Source organism: Danio rerio, chromosome 20, assembly GCF_052040795.2.
Source record: "Danio rerio strain M-AB ecotype USA chromosome 20, GRCz13ab, whole genome shotgun sequence".
In the NCBI taxonomy this organism is placed as follows: Eukaryota; Metazoa; Chordata; class Actinopteri; order Cypriniformes; family Danionidae; genus Danio; species Danio rerio.
Window position 1 is genome coordinate 24,592,740 of NC_141040.1, and position 11,704 is coordinate 24,604,443.

Here is an 11,704-nt window from a genome sequence, read left to right on the forward strand (position 1 = left end):
GCGTTGACCTTCGCAGTGGCCATTGGCGTCACTGACATGCACCTCTCAAAAAATATAACTACATGTCGCAACGACGCGTAGCGCAAGCTCTGTGATTGGTCGGCTTGGTAACGCTGACAAGTCTGGGCGGGACCAAGAGCCACACGAATAGAATTGCGACGCGTAGCGCAAGCTCTGTGATTGGTCGGCTTGGTAGCGCTGACAAGTCTGGGCGGGACCAAGAGCCACACGAATGGCGCGAGCCCAATGACGAGCCGTGTGACTGAGTGCATGAGCCAGCAACATCACCTGTCATTGTGGAGTATGAGGAAATGGATGGAAGCACAGCCTACAATCCTAATGCTGAAGGTGGGCATCAGGACCATTAACTACCTTTAGAGCAAAAGGTTTTCCCTTCAAGACCTCCTTCTTCTTTGCTGGTTCTGTCCAGCTCTCATTTGCTCCCTGAGTATTTTTGTCTGGCAGCTCTGAGCCTCCTGAACCCCTTCATCTGCCAGGTCTCCAATGGGTCAAGGAAACCACTTGGCACACCAAAACCTGTGCACAGATGTGCACTGAGATCTCCATTTTTCAGCTATGTTAGAACAATGGATCCCCTTTCTCTAATTCATGATTCAAGACCCTGACTCCACCTTGACCTTTTAACCCATTGGCTCCACCTTGGTCTTCACAATGGCCTGCTAGTTCTGACTATGTCATCCACCTGCCTCTACTCCTCAGGCTGAGCCTCATCTCTCACTATTGACTCCACTATGGTCTTCCAGAGCCCCACACTTGCTTTGACTCTCCCAATCCATACAGGCTCCATATCTCAACCACCATCATCTCTGCCCAGGTTGTTCATCATTGGGTTGGTCTTCATCTGGCTCCTCCTGCTCCTTTCTTGTTCCTCCCCTTATATCTCATGTCCACTTTATGTTTGACCTAGATTTCATTTGTTCTGTTTCCTACCACTCATTAGTAGCTAAGACAATTCATTTACCTGCATTTATATAAGACAATATTCAATTTACGAACTTTATTATAATAATTATACCATAATTTATATTTAAAAAAATAAGAGGCATTATGAGAAATTAAGACATACTTTAAGGCAGGGGTGTCCAAACTTGGCCCTGGAGGGCTGGGGCCTCATGTACGAAGACTTGCGTGGAAATAATACTAAAACATTGCGTAAGCACAAAGCTGTAAATGTACGCCGAATCTCACGCATATTCTTTTGTACATCCGAATGAACGTGAAACTGAGCGCAACATGCACGAGCACAAAACCCCTCCCTGCCTCCTCCCCCGTATGAATATGCTAATGACTCTACTTTGGCAAAACCAAACGAAAAAGCAATAACAAAAGCAAGCAAAAAGAGAAACTTTAAACAGAATGTGAATTGGAGGTGCTGCTTTCGGAGGTAGACCGGAGAAAAGTGGTGTTATTTGCAAGTTTGATCTCCTTAATTAACAACAAATGAAAAAAAAAAAGAGTGGGAGAGTTTAGCTGATGCGGTTAACACAGTTGGGTCTGATCATTGCTCTGAGTAAATTAAAAAAGAAATAGTGTGGTTTATAGGTGTAAAATGTTGCATACCCCTTTACAGTCTCTGTGGCCCAACTCGTTAAACGCATGTCAATATGTTTTGACACATTCGAGCATGAACTCGGTTCGAATCCAGCGTCTGATGAACTCTTTCTTCTTTTTTTCCCCCGCTAGATATCAGATTTTGCCAACTATTTATCACGAGAAAGACAAGTAGGAATCATCAATAAGTTTGTGCATCATATTTTATTTGCACATTCATTGAATGGAAATGTTTCTGATTCACGCATGCAAATTCATCTTCAGATAGTTTCTTTATAGCAATGTGTGTGCAATGTGTGTAGCTCAGATTACATTGGGAAAACAGGCGACCGCTGCAAATTGTGCTTTAATGTTTAGCTGGTCAACTGTATGGTATGGAAACCTTATATACCTGCTAGATGAACCTGTCTCATACAGCTGCTATTGCAAGGCTCAGACACTTTGTAGAGAGCAATTAAACACAACTGCCTCTAGGAGTCGCCAATGGAAATAAAACAGACACGCACAAAAAATGTGCGTACGCCAGCCAAGAAGCTGGCGTGGAGCTGCGCACATTCCCACGTTCAGTTCATCATTAGTAAATCCAAACGTGAGCGATTCTGGGCGTGAAACCTGGCGTACGCAAAGTTTTTGTGCGTACGCAGCGTTGATACATGAGGCCCCAGGTGTCCTGCAAAGTTAAGTTCCAACTCCAATCAGACACACCTGGGCTAGCTAATCCAGCTCTTACTAGGCTTTCTAGAAACATCTATGCAGGTGTGTTGAGGCAAGTTAGAGCTAAAATCTGCAGGACACCGGCCCTCCAGGACCCAGTTTGGACACCCCTGCTTTAAGGTATTCACAGCAGCTACTTAATACATCAAAATTTAAGTAATTCTTAATCATTTTTACTGACCAACAAACTCATCTCTAGAGTGTATTTCCTCATTCACCCACCTCTGCTGCTCACTATTGTACATTTCCAGCGTGGCTTCCTGTCACCATGGAGACGCCTCCTTTCCACAATGCCTCCGTCTCATTACGGATTCTTCCCAAACTGTTCTGGGAGTGATGTCTGCTCTTGCCTCACAATGAGAGAGTGATGGAGAACAAGATATAGAGGAGGAAAAAGATCTGTCCAGACTACTCGGCTTTGGATTTCTTAAGTTGTTAATAAGAACAAATGTGTGCATTTTTTACTTAATTTTTTATATTTATATATATCTTTTCAGTTTCAAGACAAAGTTTGACCTATTTCAATAAAAAGGGGGTCTCCGAGTGCACCCGCATTTCACTAAATCTGCATAATGGGTTGACCCAGCCTGCTTTTCTGAATCAAACTACTGTCTGTCTCAAAGTGTTTCATCTGCGGATAAACAATACCCTCAGTCAGCACTGCACATGCATGCGCTCGCTGACACGGACATAGATGGCTCTAGTGTGCTGATCTAAGTCCAGTTTGAATAAAGGAAGGAACAGAACAGGTCAATTTTAATCCTTTAAGTCTGCTTAAATCTTATCTGTATACACAGAAACTAAGATGGCTTGTTTGTCAAATCATAAGCATTTTGACCATGTAAGCTGTGTAATTCGATCAGATACTGTGCATGTGCAATGGTAAAAGGGCTAGATTACCTGTTTGCTCTTTTTCAGTCTCTAAGCCTCTCCTTTAACAAGAACCAAAACAAAACGATCAAATAGTTAGCGGGCAATCAGCTCGTGTTCTCGCCAATCTGATTTCAAGTTCACTGCTCCACCTGTGGTGGCTTTGTGCTACTGCACGTTTCATCACTACAGATGATGTCATACTCTTCTGTCCTTCCCTCTTGTTTGTTTACATGTGCTTCCTGAAGAAAATGGTGTAGTAGTGCTAGCTTTCTCCTAGAGACTGCTTGCATTTTTCACAAAGAATTATAAACTAACAGTTAGTAGCACATTGAAATAATCAAACTGTTTTATAAAAGTCATATTTTCCAACTAAGTCTTCCTGATTAGTCTTTGTATTGATGAGTGACTGTGCAAAAATAAAGTTTTACCATGTTTTTTTATTTTTTATTTTTAAATTTTACCAGGTTAGTACTGCATTTCATAATTTTTAAAAAAATTTAAAATACAAAGGAACCATACCTATTTCTACTGTAATTTTACAGGTATTGCAGTAACAACAGGTAATTTTACCTGTATTTGAAGTTACTGAAATAATGTGTACATGATAAATTGTACTGCAGCATGAAAATTATAAGAACAAATAGTCTTAGAATGTATTGGATCCCCCTTTTAGTCCTATTGGAATAATCAAATTTAAATTCTTATGGTTTCTAACCTATGATTATTTAAGAACAGTCAAATATTTCAAGCAAAACAACATGAAAATAACACAAATATGCTACAGTGGTTATATTATATACACGTGTTAAGTGGGACATATTTTACTAATAAGCAAGATAAGTGGTCGCTTAGCACCCCAGAAAATCTGAGGGCCCCCAAATAAATATCTAGAAGTATAAATTATACCTATAAATTATATATAACATCATTTTCTATCATATTTTGTATGGTTTAATGTTTAATACATCTGCGCAAATGTATCCCCCACTCTCAATCATGGAGAAGTCCAGCAGTCAAATTAGGTAAAGATTTAATTTTAAAAACAAAATAATTTATAACTTTAGTTGTGAATTCATTTAAAAAAAATAATACTTTAAAAAGTTTTACAAGATGCTTTACATCTTGTTATTTTTATTTTTCATTAAGACAAAATGTAGTAAAGGAGTGATTGAATGATATTGAAAAAAACTGCTAAATAAATAAATTAAAAATAATCTGTTCATTCAGACATTTTAATCTGATTCGCGAACTTGTTTGAAGAACCAAATTAGCCAGAGATCAGTTATCAAAATTAAAAGATCCAAGATCTGCCAAATCATCTTTGATCATTTAAGCAAGGTACGAAGAACAGACCACGGGTCTAAAATATCCTAAATACAAAACATGTGAAATTTTAAATAGTTATATCTCTTTAAAAAATAGTTATTCAATACTTGCAATGTTTAATTCCTTTTTGTTTTTCTTAATTAAAAAAAATGTATCAGTGTATAAAACAACTACAAGCAATTACTTTTTTCCTCTCTTCTACAAGATATCGAGATTACTGTAAAAATCAATTAGCTAACTACTTTAATAAAGTGAGTAAAGCTATTGCCTTAAAAAATGATCAGGTAGAGAAAAATAAAAATTAAGTCGACTTAACATTTCCAGGTAACAGGATTTTGTAGGGTCAGCTTGTTGCTTTTCAGGCATAGGAGTGACTCACTTTTTCAAGTAATGAATCACTTTTTACAGTGCCGTTATTGGTTCTATGATTATTCTACATACATTTTGTTGACAAGTGGATTTTGGATAAGTATGCATTCATATAAATAGTTTCATAAACTAAAAACTATTTATTTTACACATTATCAAACATTGTTTAGATATAAATGATGATTTGTGGCAGATTTGTTGTGGTCCAGGTGGGACTGAGTTGCAGGAGAGAGAGACAGACTGGACTAATCCTGCTCATAGCAACAGACCAGCTGCTGCCTCTTTGGCAACAAAGCTATTCAAATTCTCTATTTTCTGTCTGACTTTTGTCATATTCATCACATATATGCTTTATGCCCACATTTTGGCACACATGAGGGTTTGGAGAGCTAAACTGAGCACAGCTGTGACTCATTTAATGAGATGTGATAGAATTCTATAACAGGAGTGACATGTTTCTGAGTGCGACTATGCAGTTATAGTGCATCTGATTTAGATGAATACTCTAAAGATGTTGAGCAAATTTAAAACTTTTTGCTCGCTCTGATATTGACCGAAGTTTTTGTGTTTATGGAGTTTATGAAGTGTTTATCGTCAGGTCATTGTTTAGTTCAAAGAGGCACTATAATGACCTGAAGTCTATATACTGCCTCTGAGGTGAGGATGATTGAATGGTACATAAAAAGTTTACAATGTCTATAAAAAAAAAAACTATATATATATATATATATATATATATATATATATATATATATATATATATATATATATATATATATATATATATATATATATATATCTGCGACACTTTCCTCACCACCCGCATCCTCAGCAGTTATACCCGCATCCTGGCGGGAGAATAGAGAGGGTGGCGTCCGCGACACCACCCTCACCACCCGCGTCCTCAGTTATATCCGCGACCACAACCCAACCCCGGTCTTCAATTTTTTAACGACCAAAGTCAGGACCTCAGTTTAATGTCTCATCTAAAAGAAGGCACTCACTGAGCAGTACAGAGTCCCTATCAAAATACTGGGGCGTTAGGACTCACTCAGACGGCAGTTTGAGCGCCTCCTGCTGGTCTCGCTAACACCACTTCCAGCTGCAACCTAGTTTTCCCATGTGGTCTCCAGATACTGAGCGGACGCAGCCCTGCTTGGCTTCAGTGGGCGTCCATGTGAGAGTTTTGAGGTTAGTCTCGACTAACCACACGTTTTCTGTTAGGTTAGAAAATAACAAATGTAAAACTGTCAAATTAAGCATGCTTGGGGTGTGTGCCTGAGTGCCTTTTCTGTGATGTGATTGACAATTGAAAAAGAGCGGAGAGAGAAAATAGTTTTCACTCCCTGAGGAAGGCGTTGAGCCGAAATGATTGTGGTCATATTTCCTGAAGATTGTGAAATCAAAAATACAACGCAATTACTCAATAAGTACGGATCATGACCTTTTGAGTTATTCTGTTGAAAAGATTAACTCAGCAATATCAAACAATGCAGAAGCCCAATGCATAATTTACTATTGCCTTTTCTTGTGTACCTTGTATTCCATGCCTTGTGGGGACCAAATGTCTTCACAAGTATAGCAATACCAGACATTTTTGGTCCTCATGAGGAAAACAGCTCGTAAATCACAGAGAGAAGTATTTTGAAAATGCAAAAATCCAGAATGTTTCCTGTGAGGGTTGGGGGATGGAATATACAGTTTGTACAGTATTGAAATTATGGGAAGTCTCCATGAAGATAGCTTTACGTGTGTGTGTGTGTGTGTGTGTGTGTGAGGAGATGCCAAAGTGCATAACCTCATGTTTTATGTGTTCTGCCTTTAAAACTGTTCTAACATCATCCTCAGTCTATAAAATTCATCCTATATTTCCTCACTCACACACACACACACGCTTCATATTTCTCCTTAGGTCTCAACACAAGAATCCATGTTTCTTCTCTTCCTCTTCTCTTTCTCAAGATGGCCGTGCATGCATGTTTGTAAGAGACAGAGTGACTGCACTCGTCTCTCTCTGTTGCCCTGAGCCGATCAGACGTGCCTTGCATACTAACGGAGCAGCTCGAGTCCGGCTTCAGATGTGCAGGAGCTCTCGGTCATTTTGAGGACTCTGGCAGATGTGGGCGGATGTATTGCATGCATGTGTTGTGAAAGGCTGTCTGTGTGTAGCCTGTTAAGACCGGCGGCGTTACATAACGAGGCTTGATGATTGTGGCAGTAAACAGCTGAGTGGAAGGAGGGGTGTGTGTGTGTGTGTGTGTGTTGCGGCTGCAGTGCGATGGATGGATGGAGATGGTGGGGGTGGTCAGACAATCTGGGACAGACAGCCCATGTGACTGTCGTCATGGTGACAGGACGAGCTCAAAGGAGAACGTAGTTGCTCAGTCACAGCGTTTGTTGCTTGTGTGTTTCACTTGTTTGTGTGCAGTAATATGTTTTCTGATGCTGATAATGTGACATTCTCAGTGTTTTAAGAGGGATGTAATGAAAATGCTTTAAATCAAGCTACTAATTTGGAAAATATGAAACAGGACCAGTGATTTTGTTTTTCTTGTGTAAAGCATGTGGAAAAAACTCAGATTTGACTTCTCTAGTGACATAGGAAGGGGATATTATCATATATAACCAACATTTAAAGGGATAGTTCACCCTCAAGTGGTTCCAAACCCTTATTAGTTTATTTTTTTCTGTTGAACACAAAATAAGATATTTTGAAGAATGATTATCGCTTTAACCACTGACATCCATAGTAGAAAATACAAATATTACTGATGTTGATGGCTATCCTTGACAACATTTTTTCAAAATATCTTCTTGTGTTCAAGGACAAAAGAAACCCATAGGTTTGTAAAGAATATAATGACATTTTTGGGTGAACTGTCCCTATAATTATGTTTCCACCCACAGTGCCAGTGCAGCACTTCACTATTTCGCTTGCTTTCGCAGCTGAGGATTTACAATCTCTGCACCAGAAAAAAATGTTCTGTTGTTGGATCTACCAACAAACATGTCTTTAATGTCACATCCTCTAAGGTTGAATTGAATTTCTGAATGAAGTAGAAGCAGCTTCAAGATAGAAACAGCAGGAAAGTGGCAGACATTCAATAACTTATAGAATAAATCAAAGTATCCATCAGGAGATCTTCTGAAACCGACTCTGCAATGATTATATACAGTATGTCAGGGATTTTAAATTTGTATAAGCCAGCTCAGGCGCTCCTGGAGTAATGTCATTCATTCCTTAATTTTTCTTCGGCTTAGTCCCTCATTTATTAGGGGCTGCCACAGCAGAATCAATCGCCAAATATTCTGGCATAAGTTTTATGCAGCGGATGCCCTTCCAGCCATAACCCAGCACTGAAAAATACCCATGCAAACTCTACACAGATGTGCTAACTGGCCCGGTGGGGACTCAAACCAGCAACCTTCTTGCTGTAAGGCGACAGTTCCAACCACTGAGCCATCATGCCAACCTTTGTAAAATGTAATACCATTATAACATTTTTTTAAAAAGCCACATGTAAGACTTCACTGCCTGATTGAGATACAGAGTAAAGTGGGTCTCACACCAGACAAGAAGCACTTGTCCATGCACCAAGCCTTTAAAATATGTACATTTATTTTACCACAGTATTTTCAATAGGGTTTTCAAGCTTGCCTCCTACTCCTGACGGCGCTTGTGCTTAAATGGCTTTTCATGTGGTTTTACACTTTAACAACTAAATTAATGCTCAAGTCTATTTAACTTTTTAATTCAATATAATTTAACTTAAATTACATTACCGATGCTGTAAAAGGAACCTTAGGAATTAAAAAGTTACGTAAACCTTGCTGCTACCAAATCAACCGTTCACAGATTTCATTACGACGTGCAGTTACATTATTCGAGAGGTGTGCATTAGATTCCTAAACATAAACTACCTAATTTTATCCACTATAACCTTTAAGAAATATCCTCGTTTAGTCTAGAGGTTGTATCCCCTATATTTCAATAATGTTTGAACATCTGCTACTTTTCATTTCTGATATTTTGGCTGTGTGAGATGTGCTTGTTTTGTTGTTTCTGGAGTGTCAGAATAGCGTGTCAATGCTCCAACCTTATCTGGTAAGCAGAAGCTCATTTGCATCTGAAGGAAAACACAAAAATAGTTTTTGTTCATATACGTTTGTGGACAAATTTGATAAGCTATAGATAATCTGTGGTGCATTTTGTGCTGAAACTTAACACAAATTCATTGGGACACCATAGATTTATTTAACATCCTATGAAATGGGGCAAAATATGTCCCCTTTAAGTAGCTTTGCAGGATTACAGGCCTTTCTTTGTAGCTGGACTTTAATCACTGCCTGGCATTTTTGCTTGTTTGCACTTTTCATTTGGAGAGCTCTTGGTTGTAGAGACATCTTGAAATGTGGAACTTGAGAGGATGCATGCGCCAAAATCTTGCTTTACTGTGAAAAAGACTGTGAAATAGAGTTGGATGACTCAGGGCTTTTCACAGATTTGTAATATGATTTGGGCCTCAGTGTTGGGTTGGGACTCCCATGAGACCGAGCAGGCCACATAAATCAATCGATGAAGTGATGGGAAAGCAGCAGAGGACAAAATTAGACATCCATAAACAAATTGTGCACTGAGTAAAATGTACAGTTGAAGTCAGAATTATTAGCCTTCTGTTAAATTTAAATCCTTTTATATTTTTTCCCCAATTTCTGTTTCATTTTTCACATTTCTAAAAATAATAGTTTTAATAACTCATTTCTGCGTAGGCAGTGGCGCAGTAGGTAGTGCTGTCGCCTCACAGCAAGAAGGTCGCTGGTTCGAACCTCGGCTCAGTTGGCGTTTCTGTGTGGAGTTTGCATGTTCTCCCTGCCTTCGTGTGGGTTTCCTCCGGGTGCTCCGGTTTCCCCCACAGTCCAAAGACATGTGGTACAGGTGAATTGGGTAGGCTAAATTGTCCGTAGTGTGTGTGTGAATGTGTGTGTGGATGTTTCCCAGAGCTGGAAGGGCATCCGCTGTGTAAAAACTTGCTGGATAAGTTGGCGGTTCATTCCGCTGTGGCGACCCCGGATTAATAAAGGGACTAAGCCGACAAGAAAATGAAATGAAATAACTAATTTCTAATAACAGGGTTTCTGCAGTTTCCATCAAGTTAAATTTAAGACTTTTTAAGACCCTTTTAAGACAAATATGAATGAAATTTTAGATGTATACAGGACTAAACACTAATGATTATTTCTAATGGCCTGGTTTGCCACAAAACAAGCAAATGTAATTATTTGTTGTGGCATACTTTAATGTGTCAAAACAAAAAAAAATGTAATAGACACTTTTTTTCACAATAATATTACTTTCTTTTTTTTGAATGACAAGTTTAACATTGTTAAAAGTATATTTATTGTGGAGCCAGTTATATAAATAATCAAAAAATGTATTTGTTGGCTGTCGGTCCACATTGATCGAGTATAACTCCTATTCAACCTAATGTGTTTCTATTATAAAACCTTAAGTTTGATGCCTATTTATAAATATTATGTCTACTCCCCCTTATTTCAGTAAATAGTTTTTTTGTATGAATTGAAGATAATGTAAAGGGATATATTGCTCTGTTATTATCAGGAGGAACTGTGTAATTGTTTTTAGTGTTCCTTCCCTGATTTTATTAATATGGCTTGTTGCTGATTTGATGAGTGTTGACCTGATTGATAGCTTTAGGGGAAATTAAGACCTGTCTAAAAGTATTTAAGACACACAACACAATATTTCAGTGAATTTAAGACTTTTTAAAGCCTAACCTTTTAAGACACCGCGGACACCCTAAATAACTGATTTCTTTCATCTTTGCTATGATGACAGTACAATATATTTTACTAGATATTTTTCAAGACTGTAGTATTCAGCTTAAAGTGCCATTTAAAGGCTTAACCTGGCTCATAAGGTTAACTAGGCAAGTTAGGGTAATAAGGAAAGTCATTGTATAACAATGGTTTGTTTTGTAGACAATCAAAAATCAATATCGCTAAAGGGTGCTAATAATATAATATAATAAAAAATATTTAAAACTGCTTTTATTCTAGACAAAAAACAACAAATAAGACATTCTCCAGGAAAAAAAAATCAGAAATAATGTGAAACATTCCTTGCTCTGTTAAACATCATTTGGGGAATATTTGAAAAAAAAAATTAACAGGTGGGCTAACAATTTGGACTTATATTTTATATTAATCAAAGAGAAAAATGTATTCACAAAATGTAATTACCACATTGATAATAATTATTATATATTTGCTTTAACTGAAGATGTGAGATTTTAACAGTTCTAGAAAAAATGCATATGCTGTATGAGAGTATTATACTATATTTTATATTTATTTGTGAATTATTACATTATATTATATTATATTAGCATACATTTATAGAACTGGGAAATTTCCTCAAAAATAAAAGGCTTTAAATTATTTCTATGATTTTTTCCCCTTTTTCTTTTATCCTTAATAGATATGAATACTAATATCTAGTTAATTACAAACAACTGGCAAAGCCTTGGGACCTTGAAATATTATTGTGGACAATAGGGAGTTGTGAAGCGCTTCTTTATCTATTGTGTTGTGGATTAGACATATATATCAGTGCAATATTTATCCTTCAGCTTCAGTGGTAAAGGACAGTCCTATGTGCCAGATGAAGCATGAACGACAGAGTTTGTTTGGATTTCAGCTCCCTCTGCTGGTCATTATAACTCTTAACACGTCATAACAAGTCTCAAAATTATGGTTACAATATATACTCTTAAAATTATAATTAGCATAAAATAAAATGGGTCAGAAAATGTATATAAGGTGTTATATA

At 37.6% G+C, this 11,704-nt stretch overlaps 1 protein-coding gene across 1 annotated transcript in view; it reads left to right on the plus strand.

Moving 5' to 3' along the window:
* The window catches only part of brf1b (BRF1 general transcription factor IIIB subunit b), a 204,450-nt gene that overhangs the window by 63,909 nt on the left and 128,837 nt on the right, over positions 1-11,704 (plus strand). The gene's annotated exons all lie outside the window — the stretch shown is intronic.